The 18,993-nt window shown below is 37.3% G+C and overlaps 1 protein-coding gene across 5 annotated transcripts in view; it reads right to left on the reverse strand.

Annotated features, from left to right (window-relative positions):
• The window catches only part of Cobll1 (cordon-bleu WH2 repeat protein like 1), a 154,074-nt gene that overhangs the window by 93,185 nt on the left and 41,896 nt on the right, over positions 1–18,993 (reverse strand). The window lies entirely within an intron of this gene.

Raw genomic sequence — 18,993 nt, forward strand, 5'->3', positions numbered from 1 at the left:
GCAGAAAAGTTCAGTTGAACTGAGCCAGGCTATACTCTGTAGCTAAGTTACACTCCACTTTTGGGTCAGTTCAGCAAAGTTTTACAGAATCATGTACCAACTTGGTTAGAATTTCCATAAACAACACTCTTTTTCATAGTTCATGCTGACAGTTAATATTCCATTCAAGGTCTGCTCTAATGACCATGTGTTACGGGGTTTTTAAAATTTAATTTAGTTAAATGTAACTAGATGCAGTTTTTCCTCGCTTCCAGAGTGCTGTTAATGCAGAGGGGCCCTTTCCAGGAGCTAGAGAGGAAACACTGCTCATCCAAAGATCAAAAAGGCTTAATTCTAGTTTGAATTTCTTCGTCAAGTAATTTAACACCTCCAAATCTCAGTTTAGTTATTTACTAATGTTAACTGGAGAACACACCCAAAGCCTGCTTCATAATATTCTTGCTTTAAAAAGATTGTGATTATACTTTGTAAAATTAAAGGCCCAGTTGAATGTAATTTATCATAGTTTATTGGAATGTGCATCAGAATTTTAAATGAATTTTACTATGTCTTAAAACTTGAAAGTGCTTCAAATAAGAACATAATGAACAGTAGAAATTTTATATATACAGGCTTAATGGATTGCTACATATAAAATGTTTTTTCTTTTCCAGTGGGCATATATAGATCATTGCATGCACACACACACACACTCACACATATATCTCAAGAAAAATGAATTATGTAACATCAATTCACAAAATCCTAAATTCTTTAGCTTTTTCTACTAAACACAGACCAAGAAAAAAGGAATCCACAGACATGTTTAACAACAATAATACCAAAAGAGAAATATTAGAAAATTTTAAAAAGCAGCCAATGTTAAATTATTTTAAAAGTTTTACAAATATAAATACTTACAACTCTTCTAGGAAGCCTCTTAGAAACAGTGCGGCTGTAGCTATTTACTTGCAGAGAATGCTACACTGACTGCCCTGTCCTACTGTTTATCGTGTTTGTCAGCACCAGGCACTCCTTACCTCTGGCAAATATGTAAAAGAAGGAATTTACAAGTCTTACAAAATCATTCTAGGCACAGTCATGTAACCTTTTCACAAGCCCTTTTATCTGAAGAGAATGTGTCTCAAATAGTAGTTTTAAAAAGCAGCATACTTTTAAGCAAAATTCAGAGAACTCAATAATCTTCCCATTTTGAAAACAAAGTTTCACTTTATGTTGTATCTATCTCCATTCATTTATTCACTGTCTTTTACCTTCAAGGTGTTCATTAAAAAAAGACCAAACATCTAATGCACAGAATGAAGTCTACAGTTAATATTCTCCTGTATACAGGACATCAGCTAAAAAAACATATTTCAGATGTTCTTCTCATAAAAAAGGAAATTATGTGAGGAGATGAGGATGTTAATTTTCTTGGCTACAGAAATCAATCTACTCCATTATATATTGTATACTTTAGATACATGAGCACAATTTTTTACAAAGTTTTTATAGCTTGTTTCTACTTTTCTCCTTCCTTGCCTCATCTCTCTCAGCAACCCACTGCATTTGGCTGTCTCCATCCCACCCCGCCGAGACTGTCCTACATCTTCATTATCTTCAGTGACCCCACTGGAGACTGGACAACAGTACTCTTCTCTATTCTTATCTCCCCTGACTTCTTAGCACTCTAAACATTTGTCAATCTTGAAATCTTTTTCTGAAAACAGACTTCTATGTGTAATACTTTCTGCTCTGCCTGATAGTCCCAGTTTATTCAGCTGTCCCTTTGATAACATATAGTGCCTTAAAGAGCATGAGTTTGAGGTCAGCCTGCCCTACATAGAAAAACCCTGTCTTAAAAAATAAAGCAAAAAAAGAATAGAAGAGAAGAATTAGAAGGGGGGAAGGGAAGGCAATCTGTCAAGGGAAAGTCACTAAACTATATCTCCCTCTCTTACACACACTGTTAAAGAATTTGTATCTGAAAGACCACTACAACAAGCTCATTTTATATTTTTTTCTTTTCTTCCCATAGCTTCCCAAGGAAGCTACTCCTACACCTGGAGACTGCAGGTAGCACCCAGGGAGAAGGATTAGGGATGCTGCTCTATATCTGAATTTAGTGTGTATGTGCACGTCTGTTGTGTATGTGCATGTGTGCATGTGTAAACACATTCCTACTAGGAAATGAACCATGATATACATGCCTAGCAAGTACTTTAACACTAAGGTACACTCTCCTAGTCCTCTACCCAAATTTAAATATAAGTAAGAATGTGCATAATGGTCCTTCTTAGGATACATGAGAACACAGTCCTCTAAATCTCAATATCAAGGGATGATATTCATTATTAAGTGAACTTAATTCATATTTGATTTTCTATAGCAACTTTTAAAGAATGTAAAACAATTTAACCTAGACACTGAAACACTATCCAAAAAATGAGTCCAGTTTAGAAGCTATTGGCATAGGGGTTGTTGTAGCCAACTGGAAAGAAGGTCAATGACACCAGTAGTAGATAGTACTTGGACCTAGCTAGTTAACACTCTGGGAAGTTAAAACCAGTGTTACCAAAATTTCCAGGGTCACAAAAGAAAAAAACTATGAACTTTCAGATGGAATTCTCAATGTTATCCAGTAATTCACCCTGCTAAACACTATATTTTCTGTGTCCCTGGAAGAATTGCACTGAAAACTCTAGACCAGCAGCTGGATCTCACCAATATTGTTATCTGTTCCTAAGAACTGTGGCCAAGAGTTGCCAGTAACAGCCTTAAAAAGATAATGTACAGCTTTCGCTAGGATACTTCTAACCCTCAGACACATGCACACAGGAAAAGCTGTGGGTGGGACCAGTCCCTAGAAAGGTATTCAATATTCATTGAGAACTTAACTGCATGGGAGATTGCTGACACTGAATGAATGAAATGGCAGTTTGGAGGATGGGGAAAGTGATCCCCTCCCTTCCTGGTGGTGAGAAAAAAGGTTACACCTCACAGAAATACCAAAGCAAAGAGAGAAAAGTGGTCTTCACACTCCAAATAAAAGGGTTTTCCAAGCAAAGTGATGTAAAACATGTCAAAGAATTTAGACGTGATATGATTTTATTTAGATCTAGTACTATTATGATGAACATGACAGGAACTGGAAGGAGGATAAAACCAGAGACAAGCGGACAAATTAAACCATCAATGATCTTGAACCTGATTCTTGACAATGTCATTCACTGTTGGTGTCACTTACACTAGGCTATGTACCTGTGCGCTATCTTAGATCTTCATCAGTAAAATACAGCAGTAAGAATACCTACTCAAAGGGTTACTGTGAAACATTACGAGTTCTCATACAGCACAACTCAGCACAGTGCCACACCATAGAGAAAGCTAACAAAAAAGTATCTGAATTACCCAAAGGAGAACACAAGAAGGGCTGTGGTGGCACATATCTCTAATCCCAGCACTCTGGGAGGCTGAGGTAGGAGGATGGCAGGTTAAGGTCCAACCTGTGCAAGTTAGCAACTTAGTGAAAATCTGTCTCAAAAGTTAAAAAAAAAAAAAAAAGAAAGAAAAGAAAAGCTTTAAAAAGGCTGAGGATGTAACTCAATCTAAAGGTCCTGGGCCCAAATTTAATTCCTAACACTGGCACCTTAACTAACCCCCCCCCAAAAAAAAAGAACAGATAGGAGGACACAATAAGTAGCATTTTATAGTAGTCATCTTTTGAAAGTCAAATTTATTCCATGCAATTCTTTCCTTAAAAATGTTTTAAGTTTACAGAAGTTATTGGTTACCTTAACGACGTGTATGTGTGCACGCACGCAGGCGTGTGGACATTTTTTAAAGCTTTAGAGCCAGGCCTGTGAAAGTTTTGAGATTTTTATCTAGACCAACTTCTGTGTCATTTTCTCTTAGAAAATAATAAATAACTACACATTAATTGAAGACTTAATTATTATTTTCCTTGGCTCCCAGGATGGAGAGTTATGATCTCTACAAAGACATAGACATTATCATCACCACAAAGTACAGAGAGGCTGTCCTGCTCCTATTTATTCAATGACCACTCCACTCCTGTGTTTTCAACTCTATCCGAATTTGGAAACCAAATGATGTTTGCCCTGGGCGGGACAGCCACCCTGCCCCGCCTATTTGCCTATTTGTGGGTGGACTCAGTGGAAATCCAAAAGCCAAGGAAAGGGACAGCCGAACAGAGTGGAGATGTGGCGTCGCCCTGTGAGGTCCAGGAGCAGGGAGTAAACACAATTCTCAGTCGGTCATTTGTTCCTCCAAACCTTAGAACAGACACTCTTTAATACCTTGCCTATGTTGTGAATTTTCTGCTGGGTGTTTCCTTACTCTCTGAAGAACTTTAAATATGCATCCATCTCACCAGAATTTCACCGGCAGTGAGTAATGTGTGTTCCTCTTTAATGTTGTAAATCTCACTATGTTGTATTTTAAAAGTAATTTTTCACAACATTTAAAATCTAAAGCACAAAAGCAATGTTCAACACCTTCCAAATGGATCATAATACCACAGAGAAGACGACATCTTTTAAAATTAAAGAGCCTTTTTAGTTTCCATGTGTTTATCTGACAAAAGCTGCACAACGTATCATGCCCTCTGTAAAATGTATGTACAAGAACTATACGTTCGCATGCTACTACTTAGAGAGGACAGAACAGTTTTGGGATAGTTTACTAAAACTTGAATTTCTATTATCAAACTGAGAATCACTGGACTAAAATGGGCTATGTTAATCTTTAGATAAAGTAATGCTTTCATATCATTCTCCTCTTGGGCAACAGCTGACATTCACTGTGTGTTTACTGAAGACCAGCGCAGTGCAAAGTGCCTCTCAAGCACTTTTTTCCTGTTTCCTACAATGACCACAAACAAGCACTCATGTTAGGGACCCTTCAGAGTACCTGTGAATAAGCACACTTCCGGAGGCGGGACCATAGGGAGGCAGGATTATGAACCTACTGTACAAGGTCAGACTCTAGCACCTTTACTGATAGTCACTAAAATAAAAAATAAATCTAATTCCAAACGTGTTCCAAATTAAACCATCTACCCTGATTTTGTTTCAAGGGTTTTATCTGTGAAAATGCTTAAAACATGACACTAAAATACACTGAGAAAAGCAGACTTATGTTCAGTAATCTCTAGGGCACAGTCAGGAAGTTAGATCTACTACTACTTTTTAGAGACTACTGCTTTTTAGAGAAATTGAAAATAGGCTTCCTTAAGTAATTAAGAATATTATTAATTACCAATGTATTTAAATCTTAAAACTGACCAAAGATAATAAAATGTACATTATTTTTAATGGCTTTTTATTTTAAGTCTTCAGGATTGTTCAACAGAAAAAAAGGAGACTTTCACCCTTGTGATTTAGGAGAAAGATTTCTGGTAACGTATCTAATTCCTCAAGTTTTTGGTTTATTTTGTTGTTTTAAGACAGGTCACACTATAGTCCAGTCTGGCCTTGAACTTCCTGTATAGTCCAGGCTGGCATTAAATTCCTGATTCTCCTGCTTCAGCTTCCTTTGCTGAGATTACAGGTGTGTGCCACCAAATTCTGTTTGGCTCTCTGCCCCTCCGAGCGTGGGGGATTGAACCTCATGCATCTTAGGTAAGTATGCTGTCACTTAGCTACACCTCTAGTCAAGTTTTATTATTTTATTTTAGATAGGGCCTTGTTATGTTGTTCAGCCTGATCAAATTTAAGATACTTTTGCCTCCACCTCCAGACAAACAGAAATCATATGTTTCTGGTACACCTGACTCCAGTTACCTTTTTTAAAAAATATTTTATATATTTATAAAATACATTTTTTTATTTTTTTACATTTTCAATTGCTACCAATATAGAAAGCTGTGAAAAATCTTGACAGCTAAATTGATTCTTGCAGTTAATTCTTACTATAATAAAACTTCATGAAAATGCATTTATTACTACATTCATTAGTACTTATTTTTTGTTTTGAGTTTCATTTACTCCATTAATTACTAGTATTTTCATATTAAATAAAAATCTCTAAAACAGCAGTTCTCTCCTAAATTCATTCTATGTTAATTAAAAAACTTCACTTTCCTAGAAAACAATGTCTAATAAATTCAATATAAAAGCATAAAAAATGAACTGATCAATAAAATGTAAGCATTATAAAGCAATAAGGATCAAATAAGATTATTTCTATTATTGAGCAGGTTAAAGATATCAATGTGTTCACATTAATAAAACAAACAGAAAGCAGATTAGCAGTTGCTATGGTCTGGGGAAGGAGAGAACAGGGAGTGACCACTTAATGAGTGCTGGTTTCCTTTGGGATGATGAAAATATTCTGGATCTGGAGAGTGTTGATAGTTGCACAATACTGCACACACATGAAATCCTAGTGCACTGCCCAAACTAAAATGGCAAAAATGGGAATATTTTACGCGACATGTATTTTAACATTATTGAAAAAAACCAGCCAGATGTATTAAGACAAATTGACTTTTGACTAGAGACAAAATTCATAACAACAATTAGGACACAAAACAGTATATCATCAAATATTTCATGTATCAAATCATGCTTAATAAAAAGTTTAATGGTTGAAATGTTAAGAAAATCCATTGCAAGTAGAATTTTATCTCCTAGAAAACTAGAACATCAGCAAGACCCACTTAAAATTGTTGTATTTAAAAATATCACAACATCAATAGCCCAATAGTATGCATAACATTGAAATGTCCTTTTCCAAAAGGCGGGACGCATGCTTCTCATGTTATGGGCTATGTGCCTGACAAAAGCAGTTCAGGAAACCAGGGAGGTCAGATGCGTGCGTCCTGGCTGTGCCAAAACCAAACATTAAAAACTCTTCCTCCAACCCAGACACTCAATCACATGAGCCAGTGATGATGTGATTATCACTGATAGTGTAACTTAAATATAATGGCTTCAGACCTTGTAATTTTATAAGATGTGACCATCAATTATTAGATTAAGAAACACCTAGCAGATTAGTAAAGCATACTCCTGAGTGTCCCCAGGTGGGTCTCAGAGATACGACCTTGAGAACATGTGTTTTTCCCATCCTCTCTGGTATCATTCTCCTTGCTCTGCTCCCAGGCAATTTCAGAACCAAGAAGCTTTGCTTTGCCACATCCTTACACCATAATGTTTTTGCCTTGAAACCTGCCAACCATGGAGTAAAACTACTGATCAAATTAAGCCTTTCCTCCTTTATGTTGTGGATGCTGGGTAGTGTGTCTAAGTAATGAGAAAGCTACTACAGAAGACACCAAAAGAATTTAAAACCATCAAAGCCAGTTGTGGTGTCACACATCTGTACTTGGGAGGCTGAGGCAGGAGAATCATTGGGAGCTTGACACCAGCCTGGGCTACAAAGTGAGCCCATCAAATACTTCTAATGGCAGTCAGTACCTTTTTAGAGGTGCTGAGCCAGGCCATAAGGAAGAGGAGAAGGAGCGGCAGCAAGACCTTGTTTAAGCAGGAAAAGCAGCAGGTTGAAGTGGACTACAACCTTCTCAAACTCATGTAACTTCTCCCTCGTCACAGTATTCAGAGCACTTAGCTTTAACTTCACTCACGTTAATGTTATAAACTAAGATGAAGTTTTCAGTCACATACTTTTATATTTTTAATAGACTTTCACATCTCCAACAGAGTCATACTCTCACTGTGCAGTACATGAAGGTCACTTTAAAAGCCTGTGCTATGGGCTGGGGGTTTCGCTCAGTGGCTCAAGCACTTTCTTGGTAAGCATGAGGTCATGAGTTCGATCCCCAGTACCAAAAAAGAAAAAAAAAATAAAATAAAATAAAGCCTGTGCTATTAATCTAATCCTGTAGTCTTACCTTTCTATTTTTGTATCTACATTTTATACCTCTAAATTTTAAATTCTTTTAAGACATAGTTCATAGGTATATCCTCAGTCCTCCAAGTTCCTTATACACTGTTGAAGCACACAGAATGTGCTGAGCCTATGACTACAAAATGCAAGTGTTTGGGCTTGAACATGCTCCATCTCAATTCATGTTAGAAACTTAACCGTCAATGCTGGAGGTAGCACCAATGGGAAGTTTTAAAATGGCAAATGGCTCCCTTACCTTCATCTTTTGTTATGTGAGGATGCCTAATATGCCCATTGCCTAAACTTGGATTCCTGGTTCTAGCAAATGCGCGCGCGTGCGCACACACACATATGGGGGTAAGGAAGAGAAACAGAACTACAGCGAGAGAAAGGGAGAGAGGGAATGGGAAAGGGAGGGAGGGAGAGGGACAGCGGGAGAGAGAGAGATAGACAGCGAGAGAAAGAGATGGGGAGAGAGAAACAACAGGCTTTCACCAAATGACAACAATCTGACCTTGGAATTCTCAGCCTATAGAACTGTGAAAAAATACATTTTTTTCTATCAATTACCTAGTCTATAGTGTTCTGTTATACTAGCAAAAACAGAGACAGGAAAGTACTTTGGTCATTCAGAAGACACTCTAGATATCCCAATAAATAAATAGAAGTAGTAAAATATTGAAATAGCTGGATCCCCACATTCTTTCTTGGAAAAACAATAGACAAAGTCCCTCTTCTGAACCAGCATAGAGCTGTAACTTTCAGCAGGTGTTAACACAGGAAGTTACACCAAACATTTTCATATGTACTAAGGTCCAAAAGTGACAGATAATGTCATTACTGGTTGTTTCTATAGTAACAAAAATAAACAATCATTCTAGTCATCACCTAACTACTTTTTCAGTGGTGGTTGAGTCTAGGAAAGGAAAAAACAAAGACAATTAAAAAAAAAAGACAGCTGTGATCCCCCACTCTATATAAGGAAGAAAATAGGAAATTGATTTAAGCCTAAGGGGTATAGCTGATGTTTCCTTTGATATGAAATAAATAGCTAGAGGAATTTCCCCAACCCCATAAAAGGAGTTTTATGCTAGAACAGTATAAAATAGATAACTAAATGTATAAAGAAATTGAAACATTAAAAAAGGTAGTAAATTAATTTTGGGGGGTAGCAGGGATCAAACTCAACCACACACTTGCCAGGCAGGCACTGTGCCGCTGAGCTAGATCCCCCATCCCAGTAAATCTAAATGTTTAGATGATGCTTCAAAAGTTCAATTTACAATTTTAAGTGCAAAAATATTTCCATTAGCAAAGTTGACTGCTTCACAGACAAATGAAGAAAGAACATTTCAACACACAGGTCAAAACTCTACAAAGTTAGAAGGCTTTTTTTATGCTGTATTTGAAATCTTTTCTGACTGCCCCTATCTCACAAGAAAGACATTTATATACATATAAAATGCATGCTTATTTTCTGGGTTGCACAGGAACCACACTAACACATGCAGTTCAGTCACAAAAACAAAATAATATAAAAAACTTTAAAGTCGGGGCTAGGGGTTTAGCTCAGCGGCATAAGCACCTGCCTTGCAAGCAGGCGGTCGTGAGTTCGATCCCCGGTACCGATAAAAATGAAAAAGACAAAAAAAAAAAAAATTAAAGTCGTGCTACACAAAGCAGAATGTAAATGCCATACATATGGGCAGTGGGATGGGCATGATATTAAGAACTATGCACCGCAGAGAGATTACCATTTTTGGAAAACTGGACGCATAGGTAGAAGCAGGCAAAATAGGGGATAGCCAAGAGAAAGACAAGAAGCTTAGTTTCTGGGATGGTCCAGGGGGAGTAGCTGAAACAGCAGCAAGAAAACTAAAAACAAATATACAAGCAAGCAAACGGGGCCTCAAATCATTCCGCAGAGGCTGAGGAGCAGCCCTCGTCTGGCAGGTCCATCTCCCCAGCTCCAGGATACACAGCCACCCCGAAGAGTGGCTTCAGGGCCACTTTCCCAGAGTTTTGCTCACCAGCCCCCTACCTACCTCCTTGCATTTCTTAAACCACTATCCAGTTCCCCAAAAGCTCTGTAAACCATTCTCAGCATTTTACAGAATCCCTCCTACCTCCTTCCTTGCCTTAATGCATCTCTCCTTCTCCTTGATTATGCCACGTCCATCACACCTGCCTCTGAGTTTGTTCATTCTCCCATTGCTTCTGCAGAGCAGGGCGAGGAGAGGGGATTGGTAGCTTCCTGACTGCCTTCTTCTCCTCTCTCATTAATGGATGACTCCAGTTCATGAACCATCAATCCTCCTCTTGCGACAGTCTCACTATTCCAGTGTGCTGCTCTATAATGCACGTTTGTCAAAGGTACTTTCTAAAACAGTAAGGACTTTGACATCTGGTTTGTAGCAAGTTTACCCTTCCCAACTGCTCTCATTACCTTGAGAATATTTTGTTTGGGGTTTTTCTGTTTGTTTTTTGGCCTACTGACCCATAGTAGCTTGTGCTATTGGGAAAAAGGCCTGACTGGAGGAAGCAGACCACTCGGGAAGGATATATATATATGCTTTGCTCTGGCCAAGTTTTCTCTCTCTCTCTCTCTGGTTTCCTTTCTCTTCCTCTGCTTTCTGGCTGTTATGAGGTAAAAACCTTTTCAAACAATGGTCTTTGCCCAACCATGATCTGAAACTGTGAACAAAAATTAATCTTTTCTCCTTTAAATTGTGTAAGTCACTTTTTTTTGTCGCAGCAAGAAGAAGTTAACATAGACACACACAAAGACACACATGCAAAACTTTAACCATGTGAGATAACGAATTAACTTTAGATAGAGATAATAATAATGTCAGGTCAGTATCTCTTATCCAACATGTGTAGGACCAAAAGTGTTTCAGGTTTTAGATTTTTCAAATTTTGAAATATTAACATACTTTACAAGTTATGCATCTCTAAAACAGAAATTTGAAATCCAAAATGCTCCACAATCTGAATATCTGAATGTCATATAAGCACTAAGAAAGTTTAGGACTTTGGATTATAGACTTACAGAGTAGGGATGGTCAAACTGTGATTTCACGATGTAAACACAGTATCAAATTATGTTAAACAACTTAAATGCATATAATTTTTATCAACTATACCTAAGTTGGAACTCCCTCCAATTATCAAACATTAATATCTACCCTGTGAATATAACTTATGTCTTTCCCATTCCTGTATACCTTTATCCTTGAGCCTCCGAGTGAATTCCCTACTCTCAGTTACATACTATGCACCACAGACTACCTGGTGAATCATCTGAGTTTCGTCTCACATCTCACCTACAACCTCAATTATTGGGGATGTTAGTCATGTTTATTTTGGCTTATGGTTTCAGGGGTTTTGGTCCGTGGTTACTTAATCCTGGTGCTATGAGCATGTGGTAGCACAATATATCATGGAAGGAACACATGACAGAGGAGACACGTTCATCTCATGAAAGTCAGAGAGAAAAGAGATTGGGGGTAAGAGAAATAAAAAATAGAGAAGGGGAACAGGTGGAAAAGGGATAGAGGGCATGGGCAGGGTAGAGAGAGAGAAGGGCTACGGTTTCCTTTTTCCTCCAAAGGCACATCCTCAATGATCTAAATTTCTTCCACTAGGCCCATCTCCTAAAGTTCCTACCACTTTCCAGCAGTGCAGCACAAACCCAAGGGTACATTCAAAAGAAACTGCATACCTGGGTATGGTGATACATGTATATTATGTAAGCATGCTCAGAGGATGAAGGAAGATTACAAATTCAAGTCCAGTCAGGGCAACTGAGTGACTTAATGAGACCTTGTCTCAAAAGTAAAAGGATATAGCACAGTGTGAAGGTCTTAGGTTTAATCCCCAGGATCACTTGAAAAAAAAAAAAGACATAAATGAGACTCCTACAGATACAAACTGTAGCACAGGCCATCCTTTCTTCGCAGTTTACACATAGCTGTCAAAATCTCAACTTAGAATTATTTTAATACCTTCTCTGTTTCTACATGAGGTTGCCCAAAATAAGCCCAACAAAGCTATTTCATTATTCCACCCTGTCTTCTCTCATGAATTGTTTAAATTTTTGTAACAAACCAGAATAAAGTGTTAAATTTGAAAATGTCTCAAGTATGGTGGTGCATGCCTGTAACACCGGTTTCTTGGGGAGCCCAGACAAGAGGATCGTAAGTCTGAGACCATTCTCAACAACTAGTAAGACACTGTCTCAAAATAAAAAGTGATGGGAATGTAGTTCAGTATTCCCTAGATTTAATTCCCAGTACCACACAAAAAAAATTGAATATGCATGTACATTTTATAGTTTTATACTGAATAAAATATAGACATCTGTCTATATTTGAATAAAATATAGACATTTGTCAGGTGCTTCCCTAGCATCCACCTCATACTTCTTGCACAGGTTAGCAGACTTAGGGATGCATGGGGTTGACCTCAAGAACTTACTCCCAGAAATTGGTCCTGATGACATCAGCATATAGCTAGCAGTAATGCAAGGCCTAACTAAGGAGCAGCTGGTACTACATGTTACTCATCAGAATTGCTTTGCAGACTGGTTTATCACTCGTTCAATAGTGCTACCCATTCTATGTTCCAAAAGATTTAGCATTTCTGTTTTGTGATTAGAACTTTGATCCATTTCAGTTTTAGTCTGGTGCATGGTGAGAGATGTGGGCCTAGTTTTAGGCTTTGGCACTAGGCAAGCCCATTTTTCCAGCAGCATTTACTAAAGAGGCTAAACAGGCTATCTTCCTTCCAATGAAGACGATTGTGAAATAGGAAGAAAATCTTCAATTGGGAAGATGAACTAAAGAGGGAAAAATGGAAGGGAAAAGAGAAAAGAAAGAAAAAATGGAACTAAAGCTTTGGAAATGAGGGGAAGAAGAGTTGAAAGGGAGCAGAGGGGAATGGGGAAAAAGGAAGAATCAAAATATATTATGTACAGGTACGAAATACTTATGAAGAATGTGATCATTATCTATAGTTAAACTATATCAATAAAATTAATTTTTAAAAGCTGAGTCCAAGAAATCCCATTGCAGATGAGATATTCAGAACTGCTACATCCATTGTGATACTACACCTGACCTACATTTAAATACAACTTTGTTTTTTGTTTTGATTTGTTTTGTCTTTTTGAGACAGTCTCATTATGCAGTGCAGGCTGGCCTTGAACTCACTTTGTAGCCCAGGCTGATCTCAAACTCCCAGCAATGCTCACAGCTCAGACAAGTACCGAGACTACAGGCACACACCACCATGCCCAGCTCTACATTTGTTTTTTATCTGTGTTTTTTGCAGTGCTCAGGACTGAACTCTGGGCCTTGCTCATTTCAGGCAAGTGCTCTGATCCTGGATTGCACCTTTTTTTTTAGTCTACAGTGATAATAAAAATTAGCTTCCAAGGAAATTAATTATGAAGATCACATGAGTATAGGCAGAGTCTACAGTAGGTGATCCAGTACCATTTTCTCCCTCCAATAACACTTAGCTGGAGAATAGAAAGAGAAGATACTGTAAATCAAGCTCAGTTGTTTTGTTTTGAGATAGGGTCTCACCTTTTATTTCAGGCTGGCCTTGAACTCACTATGTAGCCCAGGTGGGCCTCAAACTCAACAGAAATCTTCCTACCTTAGCCTCCTGAGTGCTGGGACTACAAGAGTGTGCCGTCACACCCAGGCAGGCTGAGCCTGTTTTAAAACTGGGTAAAAATCTGCCTGTGGATAAAGAAAACCCTAAAATTGAGCTGGGTATGGTGACATATGCCTACAATCCCAAGAACTCAAGAGACATTTGGTTTACTCTGAGTTCAAGGCCAGCCTGGGCTACATAGTGAGTTCAAGGACCGTCTGCACTACAGGAGACCTTATTTCAAAACAAACAAAAAGCTTGAAATTGAGACAACTATTGCAAAGAAACGAGTGGAGAAATAAATGCAGAGAAACTAGATCACTAGAAAATAATTTCTAAATGTTCAAAAGATATACAGGACAACAGAAAAAAATTTGCATGAAAGCTAGTAGAATAAGAATTTGTAGAATAAGTGCAATTTTTGCATTTTTCAGTACAGAAGTATGGTAACAAGAGCAATGGTTTTCAGAAAGAGACATACAACGCACACATGCAACAATGCAAGGTATGAGATTAATCAGGGGCCTCATTTTAATGGCAATCATGATGACCAAAAGTTAAAGAGGTCTGAGGAAAAGCTCAGAGGGGCGAGGAACTCATACACAGCAGCCTAGAGGGAGGACAAGGGTGTTTGGTCAGATGGCATCATCTTGGGTTGTTCAGATCCTGCCCTACAAAAGTGGCAGAAAATAAACCAAAACAGAGTACAGGGTAAGACCTGGGAATGAATAACTTCCGGAGGAAACGTGGTGTTCCTAAAGAGTGAGAAAAATGAGGGAGGTGTGAAGTCGTTTGGTATAGTGTGGAGGTTTGGAGGGTGCTGACACTTAGCTAGCTAACCATTAATTCTCAAAAGTTGACATTTTTAGCATTTGTGCTATTTCTATTCAGGTTTCCACATAAGTAAAACTATAACACAATCACAAGCTAGCTTAACTATCTACATAAAGCCTGTCCTTGTATCAAAATGCAGATGCTGAAATTCCATTCTCTGTGTTATTCTCTTTATAGAGGACACTATTAAAAAACAATAATCAGGGGCTGGGGATTTAGCTCAGCGGCATAAGCACCTGCCTTGCAAGCAGGCGGTCGTGAGTTCGATCCCTGGTACCGACAAAAATGAAAAAGACAAAATAAAATAAAATAAAATAAAATAAAATAAAATAAAAAACAATAATCAAGTGCAACTAGATAATTCTCAACTAGTCAATCTATTTTTCTGAACTAAAGTTGATGGGGATTTTATGCAAACTGGGCTGATTATATAATTGTGAGTCGTTCCAAAGTAACCAGCTTTTTTTTTAAATTTACTATTATTTTTTTCTTCCTACATTCAAATGCACTGAAAGAAAACAGATGGACATAAAAACATTAATATCAAGAAAAAACTGAAATACAAATACTCTTTGTAATTAAACAGGAACAAACAGTCTCATTCAATTATTTTCCCTAAGTCGTATATTGGTATCTAACACCTGCCCAATAAACATAGAAGATTTTTAAAAGGTAAGTAAAGAAAGAAAACGGACTACACAAAGAAATCCAGAGATGGAAACATGATTTATTTTAATATTTTATTTTAAATAACATGGTTTATTTAAAATGGTTTAAATAACACGGTTTATTTAAAATGGTTTAAATAACACGGTTTATTTAAAATATTATCAATTACTAGTGGAAAATGTTTTGGAGGATTATCTACCTTTCTCCAGAACCAATTAAACTTCGATAGTTTTAGGTATTACACCTAAAAATAATGCTAAAAGAAATAACTGTGGCCTAGAAATAACTTCCTTTGTACATTTGCATATTAGTTTAAACATCAGCTTATAACTTACTGTCCAAAAGATAACTACAATCAGAAATTGCCAGCAAAAACAATCTGAACTTGTATAAACAGACATGTAACTGTGTATTGTACGCACGGATTCCATTCTGTGCAGCCTATTTTTGAAGCACTCTGCCAAATATTCTAGAGCTATAACAGTCTTAGAATACTCTCTTATACATTGTCTTTTTTCCTAGGATTTTCTAATTGAGAGATACAGCTTACCTGTAGCATCCCTTGCTCTAACTTGCTATAATACCTAACTCACAAAAAGAAATTTACTGCATATATGAATCAAATTTGTAGTTTAATAGCTTTCACCAATAAAGTATTTAATAACATGGATTAAAAAAAAACCACTTGTCAACTATCTCTGTGCCCACTCGGAACACTGAAAAGTGAAAGGTGAAAAATGTTCCAAGTAACAGGACCAAAAGATCAAAGATGACATTTTAATAAGGGCTGGAAGTGAGGCAGCTCAGGAAATGTAGCAAATCCTCTTTCCATTGCTAGGGTTTCTTTACTGGTACAGACTATATAGCAGTGAACTTCCTTCCCTGTGTGCCTTCCTGAAGGAGACAGAGGCCAAAAGCCAAAGCATTTCTCTTCCCAGGCTGCACTCCCCACCCTCACCCCACCCCCACCCAAACTCCCACCCACATCCACACCCCTGTCTGGGGTCTGCTAATTAGATATACAGAAAGGAGGAAGTGGCTGAGCAGGGTCACTGCACTGGGAGCTGCAGTAGCACTCCATTGTACAGGCTGGAATTTCATGGGTGAGAAAAGCAATGAAAGGGTTTGCTGGGTTTCAGTTCAAATATACTCACATGCAGAGGGTGGTTTCTGAGCTATCATTTGTGATTCCTGGATCACAACTATGTGCAAGCAGCAGCTTTTTTACCTTCCTGGTGGTACCAGAGACAGCTTGCCTCTTAGCTGACCAAATGAATGACAGCATCAAACCTGAAGGTCCAGAATGCCAATCTTTTCACAAGCAACAAATCCAGTTTTATTAAATTATTTTCTGTTTAAAAACTGCCAGCTTTCCTCTTGTTCTCTGAAGCCAAAAGTTAACTGGTAAGATCCATTCATATTATAGTATCAAAACAAACCAGAAAAATGCTCAATTAATCTTTGCAGTTTGTGTTTGATGCTGAGGATCCAACCCAGGGCTTCAAGCATGCTAAGCATGCAATCTACCAGTGAGCTACATCACCAGCCCTCAGCTGTTACCTTGCTTCATATTAAATGCAGTTTAGTACATAATCTTAAAGCCTGGAAGATAACTTGACCTAATACCCATCAAGTTAGTATAATTCCAAAGTCAAAAAACTTTGATTGGAATTCCAATAATTCTGGCAAGGAAAGTTCCCTCAGGTGTGGTTGCATGTTTCAGTCTTCTGAGATAACATAACCGAGGGAGGAAATGGAAGGTAGTTGTGTTTTCTTAAGCAGGTCTGGTTTTAACCAGATGAGGTTGTTGCAAAGTAAATCTTCTTTAAGCACCTACTGACTTTCAAGGACTTTTAATTTAAAAGAGTCAGCATATCAATGTGGCAGAATTGGAAGATGAAATTTCTTTGGCTTCCCTGCTATGTAAAGTCCTGAAGCCAAAAGACTCAATAATCTACAACCATGCAACAAAAACATACAACAGCTTCTTTAAGTAAGGAATGGATATATTTCCAAGAACCAATTTCCAGTGGCTCCTGGAAGAACAAAGTTGGTGCTGTAACTATCTCCTAATTAGAAAGAGCACACTCTTCACAACAGGACCATAATTAAGAAATAAATAATCTAAATTCAAAAGACTCAAGAGGAAAGATAGACCCCATTACTATGCAACTGTGAGCAAACTAATTAAACTTCAAGCCTCAATTTCTTCTGAAAGAGTTTTGGCCCAGACAGGACACTGTAGCTGGTGAAGCCTTAGAGGCGGAACCAAGGAGCTCCTATCTCCCCCACCCCTAGGAATTTACCTGTGGCGCCAAACAAAGACCAATGGGCTACCCGTGCATCCCTAATGCCCCCTTAGGTTCCACCCCAAGCCGAGGCTACATATATACCCTCCATGCCAGGCGTCTGCCAGAGAGAAAGCTGGAATCCAGCGGTGGGGGGTGTTTTGGTTTTCTCTCTCAGCGTTCTCAGAATAAAGGCCTCTTTTGTTTTATACTTCTCATCTTTTGGATATAATCTTATCATTTTCAACTTTCAAATTGAACAGTACTAATCACATGGTAGTTACATTAAAACTTATGTAAAATGCCTTAAGCATTAGGTATCATGAAGAAGACATTAAAGTTCAAAAGTTTTGTTCAATAAACCTAGCATTAAATATTTGCAATATCAAATTTTTCATTATGCTTTACATCTAAGGAAAACACTTTTGAGCATACAGTCTCCTGCAGACACTGCCTCTCTAACATCCCTCCCATAAAATAAATATTTTGGAAGACTAAGTAACCTACTCTGCTCTACCTCAGGATTAATTCCCTTCCCTGGCCCAGTAAATCCTGAAACTTCTTGAAGTGGACATTCCACTAGAAGACACACCCTAGGTTTCCTACTCTGAAATTCCATTCTATTTCCAAACAGAGATCACCAGCCACCCAGTTTGAGGAAAAAAAAATAAAATAAAATAAGCTTTTCACTTTTTACTTTCAAAAGGCAATCATGAGATATTTAATACTAGAATCCTACTAAGGGCAGAAACTTTTCAATGTATCCTTATGAACCAGACCTCACAACAAAAGAAGACTCATAACTTTGAAGCCCAATTTAATTCTTCTAAGGTTATTATTAAAATTGTAAAACTAAATGGAACTTCTTTTAGCTGGAAGCAGTGCTGCTGTGTTACAATGATTTATAAACCTTCTTAAAGTCAAGTCTCAAGCTTTTCAAAAAAATTTTTAAAAGGAAGATGAAATTATCCTAGGTTTTTAGCACTATAAAAACTAAACCTTTTACAAATTTCACATAATTTTATATGCAATGAATGAGCTTATTAAAATGCTTTGCTCTATTTTATGTTCATATATAAAATCCATATTGCCATCTTCAAAAAGCTAAGTGACTGAAATCATCAATGATTTTACGCTGAAAGTATGTTCCATTTCAAGAGACTTTGTTACAATTTCCATGTTAGGTTCTATGTGAAATTACTACTAGATGCTCATAAAACAAGGAAAAAATATGAAAAAATTATTTTAGTATGTTACAGAATAGAAAAGACATTTGAGGAATCATTCAACAATTCAACACCAAGTGTAACTGCCTAGTCCAATGCAGATTGCTAAGTGTATTATTTTTTAATTGCTATGAAATATGAAAATCATTATGGCCAGTTTTTAGAATTAGAGTACTGAAAGACTCGAAATTTAGGACACAGATAGACTTTAAAAGTCATACTATGAAAATTTTGCCAGATTGTTACACAATTTTTATATAAATGACTTAATTATTTAATAATTAGGAACTCCTATCATATGGTTTTCTAAGCACAAAATCACATAAATTTAGAAAGATAAAGTGAATTTGAAGGAAGTCACAACAAAGCTTTCTTTGTTTAAAAAAAAAAAAAGTCTGACTTTTTAACATGCAAGTTCCCTTGAAAGGAACACCCCAAATCTCAAAACTTAAGGGGCGGAA

This window comes from Cavia porcellus, unplaced genomic scaffold (assembly GCF_034190915.1).
Source record: "Cavia porcellus strain 051 isolate PalLab524CR breed Dunkin Hartley unplaced genomic scaffold, mCavPor4.1 scaffold_12, whole genome shotgun sequence".
Classification (NCBI taxonomy): Eukaryota; Metazoa; Chordata; class Mammalia; order Rodentia; family Caviidae; genus Cavia; species Cavia porcellus.